Source organism: Ailuropoda melanoleuca, chromosome 8 (genome assembly GCF_002007445.2).
Source record: "Ailuropoda melanoleuca isolate Jingjing chromosome 8, ASM200744v2, whole genome shotgun sequence".
Lineage (NCBI taxonomy): Eukaryota > Metazoa > Chordata > Mammalia > Carnivora > Ursidae > Ailuropoda > Ailuropoda melanoleuca.
In genome coordinates, this window is record NC_048225.1 from 79,230,734 (window position 1) to 79,250,000 (window position 19,267).

General features: G+C 45.2%; 1 protein-coding gene across 1 annotated transcript in view; it reads right to left on the reverse strand.

Annotated features, from left to right (window-relative positions):
* The window catches only part of TNR (tenascin R), a 409,151-nt gene extending 390,749 nt beyond the window's left edge, over positions 1-18,402 (reverse strand). Inside the window, exon 1 of the mRNA XM_034666755.1 lies at positions 17,967-18,402. The gene's annotated coding sequence lies outside the window, so the exon portion shown is untranslated. The remainder of the gene's footprint in view (positions 1-17,966) is intronic.
* Between the last annotated feature and the right edge of the window lie 865 nt (positions 18,403-19,267).

Genomic DNA, 19,267 nt, shown 5'->3' on the forward strand with positions numbered 1-19,267 from the left:
GAGTAGAAGTGGTACCTGGCCACCTGGGGTGAAAGTGAGGCTGGAGAAGAGAGAGGGGCCCATGACTGAACTCTACAGCTCTCTAACTTTTAGAGATTGAGTACAGAACGAGAAATCAGCAGAGTAGTGCCCTTTGAAACAGAGGGAAAACCTACGAAGTGCGTGTTACCAAAGCCAAGGGAAGACAGTGGTTTAAGGAAAGGAGTAATTGCCTAATGATGCTGAAAGGTCAAGTACAAAAGTAACAGAAACGATGATGAGATTTGGCAACATGAGGTCACAGTGCTTTCAGTAAGTTTTGCCGTCGATGACAGCTGAACAATAGAGTGGAAACTGGAAGGAGAGTACAGTCAGGAGGAGCTTTCGTGTTTTTTAAGGTTGGAGATAACACAGCACATTTGCATGCTTATTGGAAAATGAAGAAGTGAGGGGGAAATTGAAGATTCAAGAAAGAAGTGGTGATAATTGCAGGAATAAAGTCCTTAGGAAGCATGAGGTGATGAGGTCCAGAACACAGAGGGGGCTGGCCTTTGCACAGAGCAGGGGCATAGCACCCAGGAATGAGGAGGGAAAACCGAGAGGACGGGCACAGTGATAGCAAAAGGTGTGGAGTCAGTGGCGGGAAGACGAGGGAGTTCTTGGCCGTAAAAATACCAGTAAGGTCATCAGCTGGAAGAAATCTAAAAGGAAGTAGGCAGTCTTTGGAGAAAGGAGATATAAAATTGTCATTTTGGACAGTGGAAAAGTGAACATACTACGGACGAGTCATGGAATTGCCAAACTGTTCTCAGTACCCACTCGAGATTTACAGCCGTAATTGTAAAGCAACAACAGTCTGCACAGCTATTTTTCTCTGACACGTAAGCATGATCGGTTGGTAGGTTTAGCCACGTTTACACCTGACAAGAAGGTGAGTACAGGACAAGAAGTCTGGAGATGTTTTTGCAAGAGATTAATGGCCAAAATGGTGGACAGAATCTAAGCCTGGTAAAGTGAGGCAACGGAGAGTGAAAAAAAGAGGCGGGGTCAGGGGCTTGGAGAAGTCAGGGCTGTTCTGTGATTGCTGCATTTGGAGCACTAGAGAAGAAGAAAAGGACGAGTTGTCAGAGTCAAGAAGCTTGAGAGCAGGACTTTGAAAAAAGTGCAGGTAATGGCATTGTCAAGGGCAAGGATATGGTCGAGGAAGTGAGTGGGCCCTCTGATGTTGTCACTGAAGTTTGAGAGAGCCATTCCCTGCTTTCCTGACCTGTGTGTCATCTATCCTTACAAATGACCAGAGAGATCCTAACAGGCATAATTTGAAGGACATCACAGGAGCCCCATCGCCCAAAATATCCCTACAGAAGCATGCAACTGGCTTCTGACATTCTGCTATTAAAGCTTCCTTAATTCCTTTCCTTCTGCTTTCCGTTAGTGCCACCACCTAACCTATTAATTCATTATCAATCATTTATGCATAGGTGTGATTTAGTGGCTCAGAGCCTTTCAAGTAAGACAGCAGCTGGCTGCAATCAGATTTTAATAGGCTGTAGGGCACAGCTTTTAAGAAAGAATCTGAATAGGGACTCTGCAAAGAGAGAAGGGGGTTTGGATATAAATATCTGTTGAGTTCCTGCTCAGCTCTGCTCCAAAAATTTTGCCTATGTAATATTTGAGATGCCATTGTTTCTTCCTATTTATGCAGTAGGAGGGCTTAGAGACAAATCTCTGTCATTTGCCCAAGCCCCACAGCCAATGAGTGATGAAGCCAGTGTCTGAAGTCAGAGCTGCAGAGCCCAGGAAATGTGTTTGGATGGGAGGGAGAGGCATTAAATGGAGAAATGCAAGGGCCCACAGGCACATCTTGGCAATCCTCACAATCCTAATCTCCCAGCCCCTTCCTAAGGACCTTGAATTGTCTGTGGCTGTTTTGTTGTTGTTGTTGTTATATTTTTTGTTGTTGTTTTGTTTTGTTTTGGGGTGTGTGTGTGTGGTTTTTTTGTATTTTGTTTTTTGTTGTTGTTGTTTTTTACTTTCTTTATGAGGTTGTTCCTTGATGAGTTTTTTCCTCCCTTTCGGATTTTTTTAACAATAATTTAAATTTTTATTAGGTGCTCAGCCACAGTATAAATACCTCCATTTGAATTGCTGACGTACAAATCAATAGGGAAGCACTTTCCCAGACTGGAGCCCTGGCATGGGAGCCTTCCAGCCACATCCTCTTTCCAGAAGAGAAGGAGTTGAAGAAACAGAACAGACAATTTTCTTAAACAAGCCACAGTTAAAGGGAACAGAATGAGCATTCAAGGTTTCTGGTCCCAGGGCTTTTCTTTCTTTCGTTCTCTATTCCTCATTCTCCCTAAACAATCTCGCCTTTAACCTCTGTATTAGCAATCGGAGTGGTGTCATTTTTATAGGAGAAAGTAGAGAAAGCAGCATGGGTGGCTGGGAACCTGGCCGCATGTTTTGAAAATGAGAGCAGACTAGTATCCCCCAATTCTGTCAGAGATGAGGGGTTGAGCGGTCCCATCCCCCCTCTCTAAGTCCACACCATCGCTCTCTGGCTTACAGAGCTTGTAGGAAAAGATGTGCTTAATATAAGAGAATATCTCAATCACAAATAAAATTTAGTTAGGCTGTGCCTTCAATTGTCTGATGAACAGGGCAACAAGCTTGCAGCCTCCAATATGGCAGCACCATGACCCGGTGATCCTGTGCCCTTGCTACATTCCGTCTCTCAGTTACCTTCCAACATGCCCTTTCTACGATTCTCAGCCTTTGCATATACTGTTCCTTCTCTGGTTAATGGGGTACCCCAAGCAGTCCCTCTGTCCCATCCCCTTCCCCCATGCAGCTGGTTCCTAGACATTAACACTTCATTACGCTATGAGGTAGTTACCTATCTTTGTGGCTTCCCCTCCACCCTGACCAGTTTGGGATGTCCCCAAAGACAGGGAGCCATGTCTCTTTCAACTCCAGCCATTAACAAAATGCCTGGCTCAGAGTAGGTCCTTAGTAACAGCTTGTTAAAACAGAGAATACTGGGGTGCCTGGGTGGCTTAAGTGTCTGCCTTCAGCTCAAGTCATGGTCCCAGGGTCCTGGGTTGGAGTCCCACATTGGGCTCCCTGCTCAGCAAGTAGTCTGCTTCTCCCTCTCCTCACACCATCCCCGCTCATGCTCTCTCTCTTCCTCTCTCTCTCTCTCTCTCTTTCTCCGTCTCTCTCAAGTAAATAAATAAAATCTTAGATGTGGTCCATATATACAATGGACTATTACTCAGCCATCAGAAAGAAAGGTTACCCAACATTTGCAGCAACATGGATGGGACTGGAGGAGATAATGCTAAGTGAAATAAGTCAAGCAGAGAAAGACAATTATCACATGGTTTCACTCATTTATGGAACATAAGGAATAGCAGGGGAGATCAGTAGGAGAAGGAAGGGAAGAATGAGGGGGGTTGGTAAACAGAAAGGGGAGTGAACCACAAGAGACTATGGACTCTGGGAAACAAACTGAGGGTTTCAGAGGGGAGGGGGGTGGGGGATTGGGGTAGGCCGGTGATGGGTAGTAAGGAGGGCACGTATTGCATGGAGCACTGGGTGTTATACACAAACAATGAATCATGGAACACTACATCAAAAACTAAGGATGTACTGTATGGTGATAACATAACATAATAAAAAATTTAAAAATAAATAAAATCTTTAAAAAAATATTTTTTACTATTTTTGGATTTTATTTTTTTCTTTAAAAAATTATTCATATATTTTCTTTTTTTAATAATAATTTTTTATTATGTTATGTTAGTCACCATACAGTATATCTTTAGTTTTTTTTAAAAAAAAGAGAATACTGGATGGAGACCTAGTCATTCATTCATTTAGCCAATTTACTAAGCACAGTGGTCCAGGCTAGGAATCCAAATGTGAATAAGACAAAGTTCTTATTCTCATAGAATTTGCATTCTATTGAAAGGAGATCAACAGCAGGAAAAAAATCGAATATTATGTTGGCTGGTGATAAATGTGATAAATAGAAACAAAATGGTAGAGTGACAAGGAGAGCTGTTTTGTGTATTTATTTTTTAACCTTTCCCTATTTCCCCCACCTCCCAGCCCTTGGCAACCACTTTGCTACTTCCCGTTTCTAGGAGTTAAAACAGCTTTTTTTTTTTCCTTAAGATTTCATGAATAAGTGATACCATGCGCTATTCCTCTTTCTCTGTCTGGCTTATTTCACTTAGCATAATACCTTTCAGGTTCATCCATGTTGTCACAAATGACAGGATTTTCTTCTTTTCTAAGGCTGAATAATATTCCTGTGGGTATGTGCGTGTGTGTGTATTTCACATCTTCTTTATCCTTTCATCCATCAGTAGACACTTAGGCTGTTTCTATACCTTGGGTATTGTGAATAATGCTGCTGTGAATATGGGAGTGCCGATACCTCTTTCAGATGCTGATTTCATTTCCTTTGGATATATACCCAAAAGTGGAATCGCTGGATCATATGGTAATTCTATTTTTAATTCCTTGAGGGACCTTTATACTGTTTTCCATAGTGGCTGCACCAGGTGACATTCCCCCCAACAGTGCACAGGGCTCCCTTTACTCCACATCCTCCCCAGCACGTGCTACCTCTTATCTTTTTGATGATCGCCATTATAACAGGTGTGAGGTGATACCTCCTTGTAGTTTCAATTTGCATTTCCCTGATGCTAAGTGATGTTGAGCACATCTTCATGTGTCTGTTGGCATCTGGATGTCTTCTTTGGGAAAACGTCTGTTTAGGTCCTTTGCCCAATTTTAATTGGATTCTTTCTTTCTTTCTTTTTCTTTCTTTCTTTCTTTCTTTCTTTCTTTCTTTCTTTCTTTCTTTCTTTTTTTTTCTTTCTTTCTTTCTTTTTTGTTAATGAGTTGTATGAGTTCCTTGCATATTTTGAATATTAACCCCTTATTTTTTATATGGTTTGCAATTATTTTATCCCACTCATAGGTTGCCATTTCATTTTGCTGATGGTTTCCTTTGCTGTGCAAAGTTTCTCAGTTTCTTGTAGTCCCATTTATTTATTTTTGCTTTTGTTGCCTTTGCTTTTAGTGTCAAGGAAAGCTATTTTAGATAAGATTTTTAGGGCAAGCTTCTCTGTGGAGGTAACATTTGACGCTACTTGCCTGGTGGACACAGGCTCTATATTCTTTTGCTAGTGGGAGAACAAGGTGGGAGCTTGTCCCTGTGTAGCACTGTGATGAGTGACTCAGGTTCTCAAGATGGCTGGCTGGGGAAGCAGGAAAGCCAAAACTATCTGGCCCGCAGGAAACTTGGCTGTCATAGCATTAAGCATTAATCTACTGAGGGAGCTATCTCAGAACACATTGTAGAAATGAAAGGACTTGAAAACCTGATGCCAAAGCCTTTGAGGGATAATGCCAAGCCCTGTCCAATTCCCATGAGACGCTGTAAAGCCCATGGGAAATGATTCTGTCTTCTGGGTACCTGGGCAGAGGATCTTCTAGATCTTTTTTATTTCAATTACCAGCCCGATCACAGCACAACAGAGAGGGCTATAAAATGATTAAGTCCAAAGCTTCAAGATTTGTGATCTCAATTCTGTCACTTACCACCTGTGCTATTTTGGACAAGCCACTCAAACTATAGTAATTTCCCTGTGTATAAAATGGGAGTAATTAATAAGAGTCATTTTGCTTACTTTCACAAATGGTTGACCAAATATAATAATATATAATCGTATTATGAAAATTATGAAACACAACGACAACGTAAGAAGTTATTGCTACTGGGAAAAGGTGATCAACATTTATTAAATACTTATAAAGTGCCAGGATCCCTATAGATGTTGCCTTAGCCAATTCTCACAAAATTCCTAAGAGGTGTTATCATCCTTATATTAGAGTAGAGGCTTTGAGAGACTGAGTGACCTCACCGAGAAGCGAGAGATAGGCAGAGCTGGGGTCTAAGCTCAAGTCCACTGTCTTCAGAACTGAAGCCGTTCTCCTTAACCCTGTGTCTTCCTGCCTGTGGATGACTGGCCCAAGCTTGGGATAGATTCTCAGCCCTGAATCACCTCACCCAGAGCTGGGATGTGCATTCCCCCCAAGTTCCTGGCTCAGCCTCCGTGCAAGAACGAAACACCAGCCTCTAACCAAGCCTGCACTGGGGCGCTCAGGTCTCCTCTGTCCCCAGTGCTTCTGCCTCTTGGCTCAGTCTGCCACGCTGCCCGGCACATTTTGGGGGTGGGGGATGCTCTGAAGCACTGCACAGTGCACCCGCTCCTTTGGCTGCTCTGGCTACAGAGCAGAGATACAGCTGGGCTACATCCAGCTGCCCTATGCCCCCAGCAAACACTACCTGCCTTCCCTGCCATCATCGGTGGTCCTGACCACTGCTGGCATGCAATTTACATCCTCCCAACTGAACAAGAAATCTCACCAGGAACAAATCGGGCTTTGCTGCATCTGCCTGCCGTACTCCTCCCAGCTGGACCAATCATTTGAGAATCTGTTACAGGAGTTTCATCTTGCACAGTGGCAGGGCAGAGTTAAAAGAAGTAGCCCACAAGTGAATGGGTAGTTGCAACTGTGGCCCAGATAATCCCCAGAGTGGATAAACCACAACGTGAATGAGGCTTTTGTGGATAGATGAGAATTGACACCACCTTGAGAGACTGGGAAAGAAAATGCATTTAAGAAAACTCACTTGCCTTGAAGCTGGATTCTTTTCTCATCCTGAAGGAGTTAGATGAGGCTTTGTTGAAAAAACAGACTGACTCCCCAAAGGAGGGGGAGTGGAAGAAGTGACAACACTGAGCCCCCAAGAGAAATAGTGACTGCTTTGGTCTTATTTTTAAACCACCCTTTGTGATTCAGACAAGCTTGTGAGGACTAGGGTTCTCCAGCTTTTTGCTTCTCTCTCTCTGGCAACGGAGAACCTGGGAGGTTTCTGAGCGATGCTCAAGACGGCATAGTAACTAAGTGCACAGAGTTCCTGGGTTCAAATTCTGACTCTGCCATTTATTGTACACCTCCAGGAAAATTAAGCAATCTCTCTGCACCTTAGTTTTTCCATCTGTAAAATGGGGATAATAATTGTACCTCACTCAAAAGGTAACTATACAGATTTATTACTTTTTTGTGTGTGGAGTACTAAGATCATTGCCTGGCAATAGTTTAAATCGTGTAGGTGTTAGCAATTATGAAAATAAGCATGGAGCTATTTTGGGATCCAGCTGGTGATTTATGAATCCAGGAGATCCTGAACATCCCAGAAGCAGATCTTGGGTAACCGCTCCCCACAATTCCTACCTCATCGCTGGCAGGGTCTGCTCAGGGAGCTGCTGAGGCTAACTCTGGGGTGAGGCACAAAACTTCAGAAATGAAAAGGCTCTTTCCCTTCCTGGCAGGCTTTTGCCATGGGCTAATAATCCCTTTCACATTTGACCTTAAGAACTTAACAGGAAAAGGGCAAACATTTCAAGGAGCAGGACTCAGGTCTCCTCCCAGGTGGCAGAGCTGGGAATGTCAGGTGGGGTCCCTGGCCTGTCGAATGTGGTCTCCAGAGGCCCACAGGAATAGAGAGAGAGGGCTCCGTACTGTTCACTGTCTCCTTGGGTTACAGCCACAGAGAAGAGGAGCTGTGGGGGGCTGGGAAGAGACCCCTGTGGGATCAGAGGGAGGATGCTGCCAAGGATGCCAGGGTTCATCTCTGGTGGCTTTATTTTTTTTCCCCTCCCAGTCTCCAAGGATGGCTGCCTGAGTCTCTCATTCTCACTAAATTAAGCTGATAAAATACTAATTAAAAGGGGCGGGGGTGGGGAGGAGCATACAGCAGCTCTTACTCTGCATTTTAATAACTCTTGCACTGTGCCTCAGACCATTTTTAATAAGAGATTGACAGATAGTGGTCTCTTCCCCACCCCCACTCAGCTCGTATCAGGGTCCAGATCAACAGTACCCTTCCCTCTCCTCCAGAACATTCCACTCAGTCCCTCCCTTGGATTGAGGCTGATCCAGGAATGAAAACTATGCCGTTGGCGTGATTTGCTGACCTCTTCAGGGTTAAGTCTGGAAAGGCACCCCTAGGAACCTAAAGATACTCCCCAGGGAACTATATCCCCAGGTGAGCAGCGTTCCTGCCTCTGAGCTTTTCTGGGAGCCAGTTATAGGAACACAGACCGGTCCCACCCCAGGGGCAATCGTCAATCAACCTTCCCCTGAGTGCCTGCCGTGGGCACTCTGGCCCAGAGGCATGTGTAAGACTGAGAAGAGCTGGTAGCAAGATGAAAGGAGGGGAGGGTGCAAGTCACTGCTGGTCTTCCCACTGTACTTGTTCCTGCAGCCAGGCTCAGGCCACGCCCTTGGGAAGAATATAGTCCAAGTAGCCATGTGACCCTGACCTCTACCCTCAAAATGCACCTTTTCTGCCGTAGACACTTCCATCAAGAGAGAACTGTATGGACTGAAAAGCCTCTGTGTGCTGAAAGCCATTATGAGCCTTCATATACAAAATGACTTTTAACCGATGCAGCAATTCTGAGAGGTAGGAACTGTTTACCCTTTACACCAGCGAGGAAAGTACGGCTCAGAGAAGTCAAGTGACACCCTCAAGGCCACACAGCTAGTAAGTCGCAGAGCCAGGATTCAAATGCCTGTTTGTCAGGGTTTCACTGAACACTTCTGCCAGCCCCGCGTGGGCAGTGATGAGACGCAAGGCAGGCAGTGGAGGGCACACGCCAGGGAGGGGGCAGGTCAGCCCAGGCTTTGCAGTCTCATCGCTGTATCCCACCTGAAGCTCCGAGGAGCAGAAATCTGGCAGCTTCCGAGGTGGATGAAAAGCCAACCTTCCTCAAATTGTTTTATTTAAAAGCCAGACTCCTGACTGTTTGAAGCCGCTTGATTTTGGCAGTGCTTTTTCCTTTTTTCTCTTTTCTTCTCGCTGCTTTTAAACAGCCTTCAGAGATAAGGGGAGCGCGCGGTTGCTGGAGGCCTCGCTTGCAGGTGCGCGGAAGACCTGCTTCTCCCACCTGTGCTGGCCCTGCATCCGGGCCACAGGGGCGCGTGCACACCGCCGCTCTCGGGGGGCGAAAGGCCACGAGCCTTGAACTGTTTTGCGCCTGAAGTATGGATACAGATGAAGTCTTTTGCTTTTATAGTGAGTTTCACCGGCATTCAACTTCATTTATATCTCTATAAATATATACGGCTTTGAACGGGAGGCTTTATGGCTGGGTTTATAAATTCTAGCTCCCCGTGGCACAGACTAGGTCACCGTGAGGGAGACAGCCCCTTTATAGGCTGAGTGGCCTCTGCCCTTTCTGACATGACCATTTGCAGGGCTCTCATCTGGTATTCCGGGCCTCGCGCCTTCTGCTGGCGGCGCTCCAGGGCCCGGTGCTGTCCTCGCCCTATCTGCGCGTCCCTCCCCACTCACAGCTGGCCGGGTGGAGGGGCATGCGGCTGGGGGCCGATTTCCTCCCTGCACCTGTCCCTTGGCCAGGGCCCCAGTACCAACCCGGGTATAGGCTGGGTAGGCTGGCAAAACCGGGTTTATTAAGGTATCTGTTTTACAGAAATCCATTTAGATAAACAGACCATCCACGCAGATGCCGGCGCGCGGTGACTATGGGGTTTACAGTACTTCACCAGGCAGCCATCAGCTTCTCTCCTGATGCACTTGCGGAGATAAATTCAAGGTAATCTATGTAAACTCAAGCCTTTGAAATTGCACACCGTCAAAAAATTCAAACAATTACTCTAGCCCAGCCAGGAGGTGGCTGTGAGATGTTCTTATGGAAAACAGAATTATAAGGGAAGGGAAATGTTTCATAAATAAAACTCAGAAGGGCAGAAGAATCTGGAGGGAGGGAAAGGCAAGAGGAAAGGAATCCCAAGGTTTGCGGTCCCCAACTGAGTGTGCAATGGGGCTCAAAAATCCAGTGTCTCCTTAGGGCTCAAATTCATTTTGATCCAGTACAATTTCCAGATAATTAATTGGCAAAAGGCATCTTTCAGATATTTTTAAATATCAGCCTGCCGAGTTCTAGTGCTGAAGGAGGAGAAGAAAAAAATAGCCAACACGTGCTCTTAAAATCAAGGTGATATAAAACACGGGCCAGCCCAGACCATTAGTACTTGAGGAGAATGTAAAATCCAGGTCAGCCCAGATAATTGTTGCTTGTTAAAACACAAGTACCCCAGACTGCACCCAGGCCCCAGGCTTCAGGAATTTGCAAGTGGCTCAACCATTCATGCTCCACGCCAGCTGCTGTCCTAGACACTGTACTTCTCTGCATTTAATTTTCGTAAGAACTCCTTAAAGGAGATCTGATGAATTCTATAGGCTTCTTGGGGTGGGGCGGATAGTAGAGAAGCTCTTAATGAGGAATCTCAGATTAAGACAGGTTAAGTAATGGCCCAAGAGTGCAAGGTCAGACATGGTGGAACAGGGATTTGAAGCCAAGTTTCCTGGTCTTAACTCCCCAGGTCTTTCTTCTTGTAGCCCATGTGGCCTGGGGGAAGAGAATATGGCTAAAACCAAAGCTTCAGAGAACAGTGGAAGGACTTGGGCTCTGTTTCAAAAAGATTGGGTTCAAAACCAGTCCTGCCACCATCTAGCTGTGTGTCCTCAGGCCAGCTATGCAGCCTCTCTGAATTTAGATTTGTTGCCCTCCGTCTTTGTGTGTTGTCCTCTATTTCAAGTCAAATTGTTCGATGACCAGGGTCTCCCTTTCTCCTTTGGCTGAAGGAGGTTCCCCTTGCCCACCTTCCCCCTGGTTGTTGTGAGGATGAAATAGAAGATACATACCGCAATTAGCTCAGACCCCTTCACACGGTGACCTCCATTAAGTGAGAGCTATTTTTTCCCATTATTGTGAGAATTAAGTGAGATACTGTATTGTACAGTCTAGTAGAGTGCCTGGCCCATTCTGAACATTCCATAAATAGGAATTATTATTATTATTATTATTATTATTATTATTATTATTATTAAACTAAGGAAAACAAGTGTAGGAATTCCTAGACCTAGGTTGAGCAGAACCAACAGCAAATGAGAACATTTTTATTGAGCTTTGCTGTATGCCAGGCCCTGTGCTGGGCTCTTCAGCCCTAATAGAATCACCTAAGTGGAGAGGCAACCAGATTTTTTACATATAAAGATCAGCAATAGGGGGAGAAGCATATGGGAATAGCCCTGTTCTTACCTCATTAAAACTACACCGTGTATTAAAAAAAAAAAAGGTTAGCAATAATGCAAGATGTAAAATTCCTCTGAAGACGCTTAAGAGGAATCACAACGAAGCCATCATTAATTGCCAAGGGAATGATAAAGGCAATGTAAGTGGTTAAGGCACAGACTTTGAACCAGCCCTATCACTTCCTAGCTGTATAAAGTTGAACAAGTCACCATGCCTCAGTTTTCTCATCTTTAAAATGGGGATAATACTCTGTGTTGCGGTGTTTTAGCCACTAAGTGATATAAAGTGTTTAAAGTGTTTATTGTTAGTAATAACAGCAAACATTTGTTAAGGGTCTTCTCTGTGCCATGCCCTTGGCACTCACTCTATGTTGGCTGGTGTTATCCTTAAGCAATAGAAAGATCCAAGTTGCCAGGGCCCAGAAGTATGAATTTTTAGGTGAACTGAAATCAAGACCAAATTCCAGCCCAGAGACATTCCTAAGCTGTTGTCAAATATTAGCCATTCTGGGTTGATACTGTCCTGGGATCAATGTTCTAGGCTTTTCCTTCTTAGTCTCTTTTATACCATAGAGTATGATAAAGACACATGCAGATTAAAAGACCCATGAACTCCTCATGAATCCTGGTAATAACCTTTTACTGAATCACCTACAGCTAAAGCATAAGATGTTATTATAAGAGCCAGGTGGGGGCGAGCTTGGAAGTGCCCTGCTCTAAGGACAGAGGAGATCAGAGCTAAGATCCTTCAGAAAACTGTAATCAGTCTATTGCTTACTTGTCCCTGACCCCAGAGCTCCTTCTCCCATCATGGAGTCTCACCTTATAATGCATAAACTGGGAAGGACTCAGAAATGTGCCCACAAGGGTGAGGGCTATGTCTCCCCCTATCTCCCAGTATCTCCCTGGGGTAAGACTGGTGCCCTTCAGCGGGGGAATAGAGGGAAGTTTAGGATCCCGGTCTACTGAACTGCATCTGTTGTACACTTAACAGTGAAGGCCGAAGTACAGGAAGCAGACCCAACTGAAAAGGACAGGGGTGGGGGGAATCCACCAACCCCCTACTTATCTTCCTTGATTTGCCTCCAGGAAACCAACTGTGTGGTTCTTAGAGGGGAAAGGGAAGAATTTCAATCCCCGTGGGAGCTATGATCAGATAGTCTCCCTTTCCCACTTTGCTGGAGAGTAAAGCAGAGGCAATTGGCTAGAATTAAAGATGCAAAGGAGGAAGCAACCAAATGTCCATCAATGGCTGAATGGATAAACAAAATATGGTACATACACACAACGGAATGTTTTCAGCCTCAAAAAGGAATGAAGTCCTGACACATGCTGCAACAGAAATGGACGTTGAAGACATCCTTCTAAGTGGTATAAGCCAGTTACATAAAGACAAATATGGTATAATTCCACTTATAGGAGGTACCATGTCTGATTCATGAAGACAGAAATAGAGTGGTTGTTGCCAGGGGCTGGGGGGAAAGGAGGCATGATGGAGAGTAATTGTTCAATGGGTATAGAGTTTCAGTTGGGGAAGATGGAAACATTCTGGAGGTGGATGGTAGTGATGTCTTACCCCAGACGGATACTGGGAAATAGGGGAAACAGCCCTCATCTCTGTGGGCACATTTCTGGGTCCTTCCCAGCTTCTGCATTACCATTATGCACAACGACGTAAGTGTACTTAATGCCACTGAACCGTACACTCAAAAAGGCTAAAGAGGTAAGTTTTACACCATGTATACCTTATCACAAGGAAGAAAAACGGGCAAGAGAAGAGGGTAAAGCTGTTTAAACTCCCTTTGCCAACTGACATACTGGTTACTTGCTGTGTTCTAAATAGATCAATACAGGTCTAGTCCAAAGTCATATTTCAAGGGAAAGATGTAGTGATTCGTATATACCGTTGGAAATAGCCTTTAAAAACCTATTCCAATTTCCCCTTCCCACTGAACTTTTTCTTAAGATGAAACTCCATTGAGGTGGGGAATCTCATCTGATCTTTTTTTAACACAGTCTATAGTTAACAAGGCAAAGGCGTGTCTCTATACGTCTCCCAAATCATCTACTGAAATTGGCTTTGTGGAAATCATTCAAATTTTGAATTTCTGCACAACTTCTACATAGACATTAAGAAATCCTCACTCTGACTCTCTTCTGACTTGCCATGGGGGTGAGCTTGGAAGTGCCCTGCTCTAAGGACAGAGGAGATCAGAGCTAAGATCCTTCAGAAAACTGTAATGAGTCTATTGCTTATTTGTCCCTGACCCCAGAACTCCTTCTCCCATCATGGAGTCTCACCTTATAATGCATAAACTGGGAAGGACTCAGAAATGTGCCCACAAGGGTGAGGGCTATGTCTCCCCCTATCTCCCAGTATCTCCCTGGGGTAAGACTGGTGCCCCAGTGGCTTAGCACCCTACACTGCACACTGTGGGGTCCTGGCTGGGAGACCTGAATCAGGAAGGAGACTTCCCATAAATGAGCTGACCGGATGCATTCTCTGAGGTAGGCAATCCCAGAAAGCAGCAGAGGCTGGGAAGAAGGTGCTCAGTGGAGTCCCTGAGTGAAGGAAGGCAAAGTATATGTTTGCCCTCTAAGCATGTAAACAGCTCTACGACCTACATAGACAAATTTTGAGGTCTGCAAAAGTCCCTGATTTACTGCCAAAATCTCTAATCTGTTAGTTGAGGACCTCATACTCAAATTGTGCACAAAATGCCTCATCTCTATCCAACATTCCCTGAACACAGAGCATCTACAGATACAGAATGGGAGAAAATTGGACAGGCAAGGTGACAGGACTAATTATGTAGGGTGCGTGTGTGTGTGTGTGTGTGTGTGTGTATTTTGCCCACCAAAGTCATCAAAATCTTCTGATAACTTCATTGCTTCTTCATGGTAAAATAGAAGACACTCTTCAACCTGGCCTACAGCCAGGGATGGGAGGGGCAGCTGGGTGGCTCAGTGGGTTAAGATCTGCCTTCAGCTCAGGTCATGATCCCAGGGTCTTGGAATGGAGCCCCAAATTGGGCTCCTTGCTCAGCAGTAAGTCTGCTTCTCCCTCTGCCCTTCTCCCTGCTCATGCTTGTGCTCACTCTCTCTCGCTCACTCTCTCTCTCCCTCTCTGAAATAAATAAATAAAATCTTTTTTAAAAACTTCTAAGAAAAAAAAAAAACAAGGATGGGAGTGGAATGGACATCCCTGGATGAAGCTATAAAGGTATCATGGTATGTGAGTTGCCCCAGAGTCTTCTGGTTCTAAAGCCACTCTTGAATAAGGAGGAACGGCAATCTTCTTGGCCAAGACTTTTGTAGACAGAGCTGAATTTCATGGCGCAAGCACTATCACAGTGACCTTTCCCTTCCCTTTCCCTAGGAAGTTCACACAGGTACTCTTTTCTCACCTCACCCTCCCGGAGACCAGATGAGATAATTCATGACCAGCCACCTGAATGCTCAATTTCAAGTTTTTAATAGAAATTTCAACATCTCCATGCACTGTACCATCAAATAACAGGTCAGCTCAGAGGCAGAGACCTGAAAGGGCTTCCAGGTTCCTATTTGGATTTGATTGTGGCTTGCATGCGTGCGTGCACACGTGCGCACACACACACACACACACATTCACTCACACACTTGGAATGACCATATGACTTTCCAACACCATGACCATAAACTTGGATGAGGAATACACCCCTCCCCCACTCTCTCAGCCACCCAGTCACAATAGCCTCAGACCTCTTAAACGTTCTCTTAGAAGTCTACTATACTCTACATGACACATCTATTAAATAACTGATTAAGCAATATATTTCCACTGCAAAAAGTAGCAGTGAAAGCCATGGTAAGAGAAGTCAGAAAGTGATGGGGTTAGGGGAGGAAAGATTGATCAGAAAGAACAGGTAAATCTTGTGTATCATGTTTGGGGTAGTGGCTAAATGGGTGTATGCAATTGTCAAAACTTACTAATATGAATACTTAATATCAGTACATTTTATTATATGCAAACTATACCTGAATTTTTTTGAAAAAATGTAACAGCGGGCCTCTCCAGGCAAAAGAGTTATGGAGAATAGGGCAGGATGCCAACCTTTTCTTTCCCTCCACCTTTCTTGACATCTCTCATCTCCCCCAGATCTCAGAGGCAACCCAGCAGAGTCTCCCCTGCTTCATGAGTGAGGGCTCGATATGAAAATACAGTGGTTTTCTCTCCAAAATGCTGGCCAGATGTGAAGGCTAGGGCTGCCAAGGGAGCAGAGGTTTTGTATGTGGGGTGGGCTTGTGTCCAGTCCCCAGCCCTCCCCTGTTCCCTAGTCGCCCTCCCCACATTTTGAGCCACAGAGTACTCAATGCAGCTGTTCCCAGAGAAGGCTCGGAGGAAAGAAAAGTCACCAAATACTTAAAACCAAAATATCCACAGCAATGTGCCCTGGAAGGGTGCCTTTAACGGGATTTCTAGGGCAAAGTGAGTGTGGCAATCAGGTGCATGACCTCAGTCCAGCCTAGAGGTCACCAGCTGGGAGTTCTCTTTTTTTACAGTAAGTCCAGAGAGCTCTTCAGCTGGCTCCCAGCCATCTTCTTGGTTGAGAACCTAAGGCCAGAAACACCTTGAGATTCTCTTGATTCTCATTCTTCACCAGGGAGAAGCCACTGCTCTACACTGAGTTCACTAAAAGGTCTCAGTTGCAAATCTGTCCACTGGGGAGCAATACATCCCTGCTCTCCCTCACATGAGCATTTCTGCATTTCACAGGTGATGAAATATTAGAAGACCAGAAGTTCTATTTTCGCTTTTGCTACCCTCTAGCCTAATACTTTAAATACCTATGTCTCCCCATTTATTAAATGGGCCCAGTAATGACATGGAGCACTTCTTTCAGAAAGAATTTAAGGGCATTAATGAGATAATGACCCCTAAGTATGGTGACTTCAGTAATAAATGGTGGCTTTGGATAGCGTCCACTGCAAGGACATGAATTTTTTTTAAACCTTCAGGGATATGTCATGCAGAAATCTATCTACTTACTTGTTCAAACTGGAAGATTTAAGGGTGGGAGGAGTTGGGAGAGTTGAAATTTCAATGAGTCAGTGTTGGTTTCTGATGCTCTGCTTTGTCTATTTCAATCTCTTTCCCTACCATTAAAACCTCTGATTTCACTATTTTGCTCACTGCATTCCACTTCCTGCATTCTAGGGAGATGCCAGGGTTTCTGGATTCAATGGCTAGTGTAGTAAAAACAAAACAAAACAAAACAAAAAAAACCCAACAGCAGTGCCATTTCACACAGGACTATGTCTCTCACCCAGAAGGCTCCCCAACCAGAGGCAGAGAGCATTTTGTTCAGTTTGGAGGAGGGACCCAGAATGCTGAATTAAAAGAAAAACACAGAGTTACCACCTTAGAGTTCACTGGGGGTTGGAAAGAGTGAAACCACCCATTCTGGATCTCCTCTTGAAGAAAGTGAGCGGAAGTTTAAATAATTATGGGCCAGTTCAAGATAAGGTTCACTCTTATCAGAAACTACATCTCTTTAAAATTCCCCTTGGGATGCTGACTTCATGGAAACATGGATGATTAAAGGAAGTCCCCAACACCACTTGTTGAGTGACCCCACCCAAGCAGCTGTGAGTGAGACTGAAGGGCTGGGGTGTACAGACAGATAGTGTCGCCAAAGCAAAACCGAGGCAGTTGCAGGGAATTGATTGAACATATTTCTGAGGGGCAAGAAGCAGAAGAGACAGAGAAGTACCTTTCAAAAAAAAAAAAAAAGTAGCGATGAAGTTAAAGCAATGATGAGCCCATCTGTGAGACCTCTCAGTGCTGGAGGACATAGCATTACCTCAAACCTTTTTGAGTCAGGACCAGTCTAGGTTCACTTCTGCTTTCCCAGACGTAAGGAGATAAGCCTTTCTCCTGAGCTGTCTTCCACTGGCAGAAAACAGGGCAGAACAGACTTTGTCCTCTTTCCAACCACACATAGTCAAAGATGACCAAAAAAAAAAAAAAAAAAAAAGTGGAGAGCACGTCCTGCCTTCTTGTAAATGTAGTATAATCCACATTGACCAACCTCTGTAAAGCTGAAGACACTGACACTTCCCTACCAGCATGAAGTCAGGGGGATCTCAGCCCCCGAAACCACCCCCACCTGCTTCTTACTTGTTGCACCTGCCCACTTGCCACAGATTCACACCAGGAGAGAAAAAAAAAGGTCAGACTGGGCTTTCTCCACAGCAAGAACCCAGGGATCCTGGGGAAACTGACATTTAAAAATCCACCTCTTCCGAGCTCTCGCGGAGGAGCATAACTTTTAACTCTACCCCCACTCCCAACCCCCTCAGGCTTCTTTCGCAGCACTTTCCCTCCACGGTTTGTCTGGAAAGAGTTAAAGAAGGTGCATGGCTAATTCCCCAAACCCTCCCTCTTATCTACATAGGAAAAGAACAGCCCTACACAGAGACAGACGGAGACCCACTGACAATTTAGCTCAGACCTCACCTATCTTATGCAACAGCGCACATACACACACATACACACACACACCCAAAGGCCAGAGTCCACATCCCCCTGTAATTCGGTAGACACAGTTTTGTGCCTTCCTTTTCCCTACGCAGAACCCGGCTCGACTGGCAGCAGAAAGATAGATGTAACCTTAGTGCCAAGCGCCTTGCAGGAACACACAGAGACACACAGGAACCAAAAATGCATCTCATAGCTCTCCGTGGTGCTGAAATCACGCTAGCAAGGAAATCAAAGGAGCAAGTGCGCTGGACTTACCCGGCTGAGGGTGGGCGGCAGGGGAGCGAGAGGAGCTTCCTGCGAAGAGAATTCTTGTCTGTGCGGGCTGGAACCAGCTGATGCGCTCACCTAGAGAACCCACCTCTCTCCCTTTTCTTCCCTTCCTCCTTTTCTGGGAGGAAGAGAGGAGGCTCCACGAAAGAAATGAAACCCAAGCTGACAGGGCTAGAGTGGAAGGAGAAAGAGGAGGCAACAAAAATAAGATTAAAAAGTCAGGTGGCTTCACTCCACTGGTGGTAATTCCTTGGGTCGGGGGGACCCCTCTTCTCTCGTTCTCTGTGTCTGTGCCTTTCTTGGTCTCTGCGTGTTGAGCCAACAGCCTTATCACAGTAGGTTCCTGCCTCTGACGTGAGAGACAAGGAAGCCTGGGACTGCTTTGCTGTCTCTCTCTCACGCGCTCTCTCTTTTCCCCCTCTTGCTGAAATTTCAGCAGCATGATATATTTTTTTTAAGCCTTCGTTTTTTCCATCCCCCTACAAGCAGCCCCCTAGTGGACAGAGAAGAAAAGCATCCTGAGTCGTTTTGAACGGTTTCCATTCAGACACAGGAGCAATCCCTGTACTCACAAACTCCTGGGGGCTGCTTCTGCACAGATAGGGTCCTGTATAGCCGAAGTCCTCCTTCTGGCTGACTCAGATAGGAAGAGAGAGGGAAGCCGAGGAAGAGGGAGAAGACAGGAGCTTTTGCAGATTCTTAGTCCACAATTGCAGAAGTAAAGTGTGGAATGGGGGTTGGGAAGTGGTTGGGGAGAAAACGTTTTTTTGAAAGATGAGTTGTGGGGGTCTCGAGTGCTTTCAGGTCCTGACTCAGCAGAATGACATCCTTTTAAGAGTCAGGGTCTGCAGCCAGGTGAGCTATGTTGATACTTAGGACAACCCAGAATCAGAGTGCTTAAAGAGGCAGGCGAATGCAGGAAATGAAGGAGAAAGTATCTAGTCACCACCTCATTTAATGTCCTAATAATGGCTTTTTTGAAAGCTGGTAAGAAAAATATATGGGAAGCCGCGGCCCGAGATCATCTCAGAGATGGAGAGAGAAGCGCCCTCTTTGAGCATCCATAGAGAACTGTGGCGGAGAAAAGCCATCAAGGGGTCACTTCTCACAGGCTCCTAAGGGATGTCTTACACTGTCTTTTAAGTGTATAGTCTCAGAACTTCCTGAAAAGAGTCCTAATACTTACATCTACAAAGTTGCATTCCAGTTTCAGACTGCCACTCGCTTACTGGACATTTTGCTTCTTTATGGCTCAATTTCACTGTTTGTAAAATGTGGATAATGCT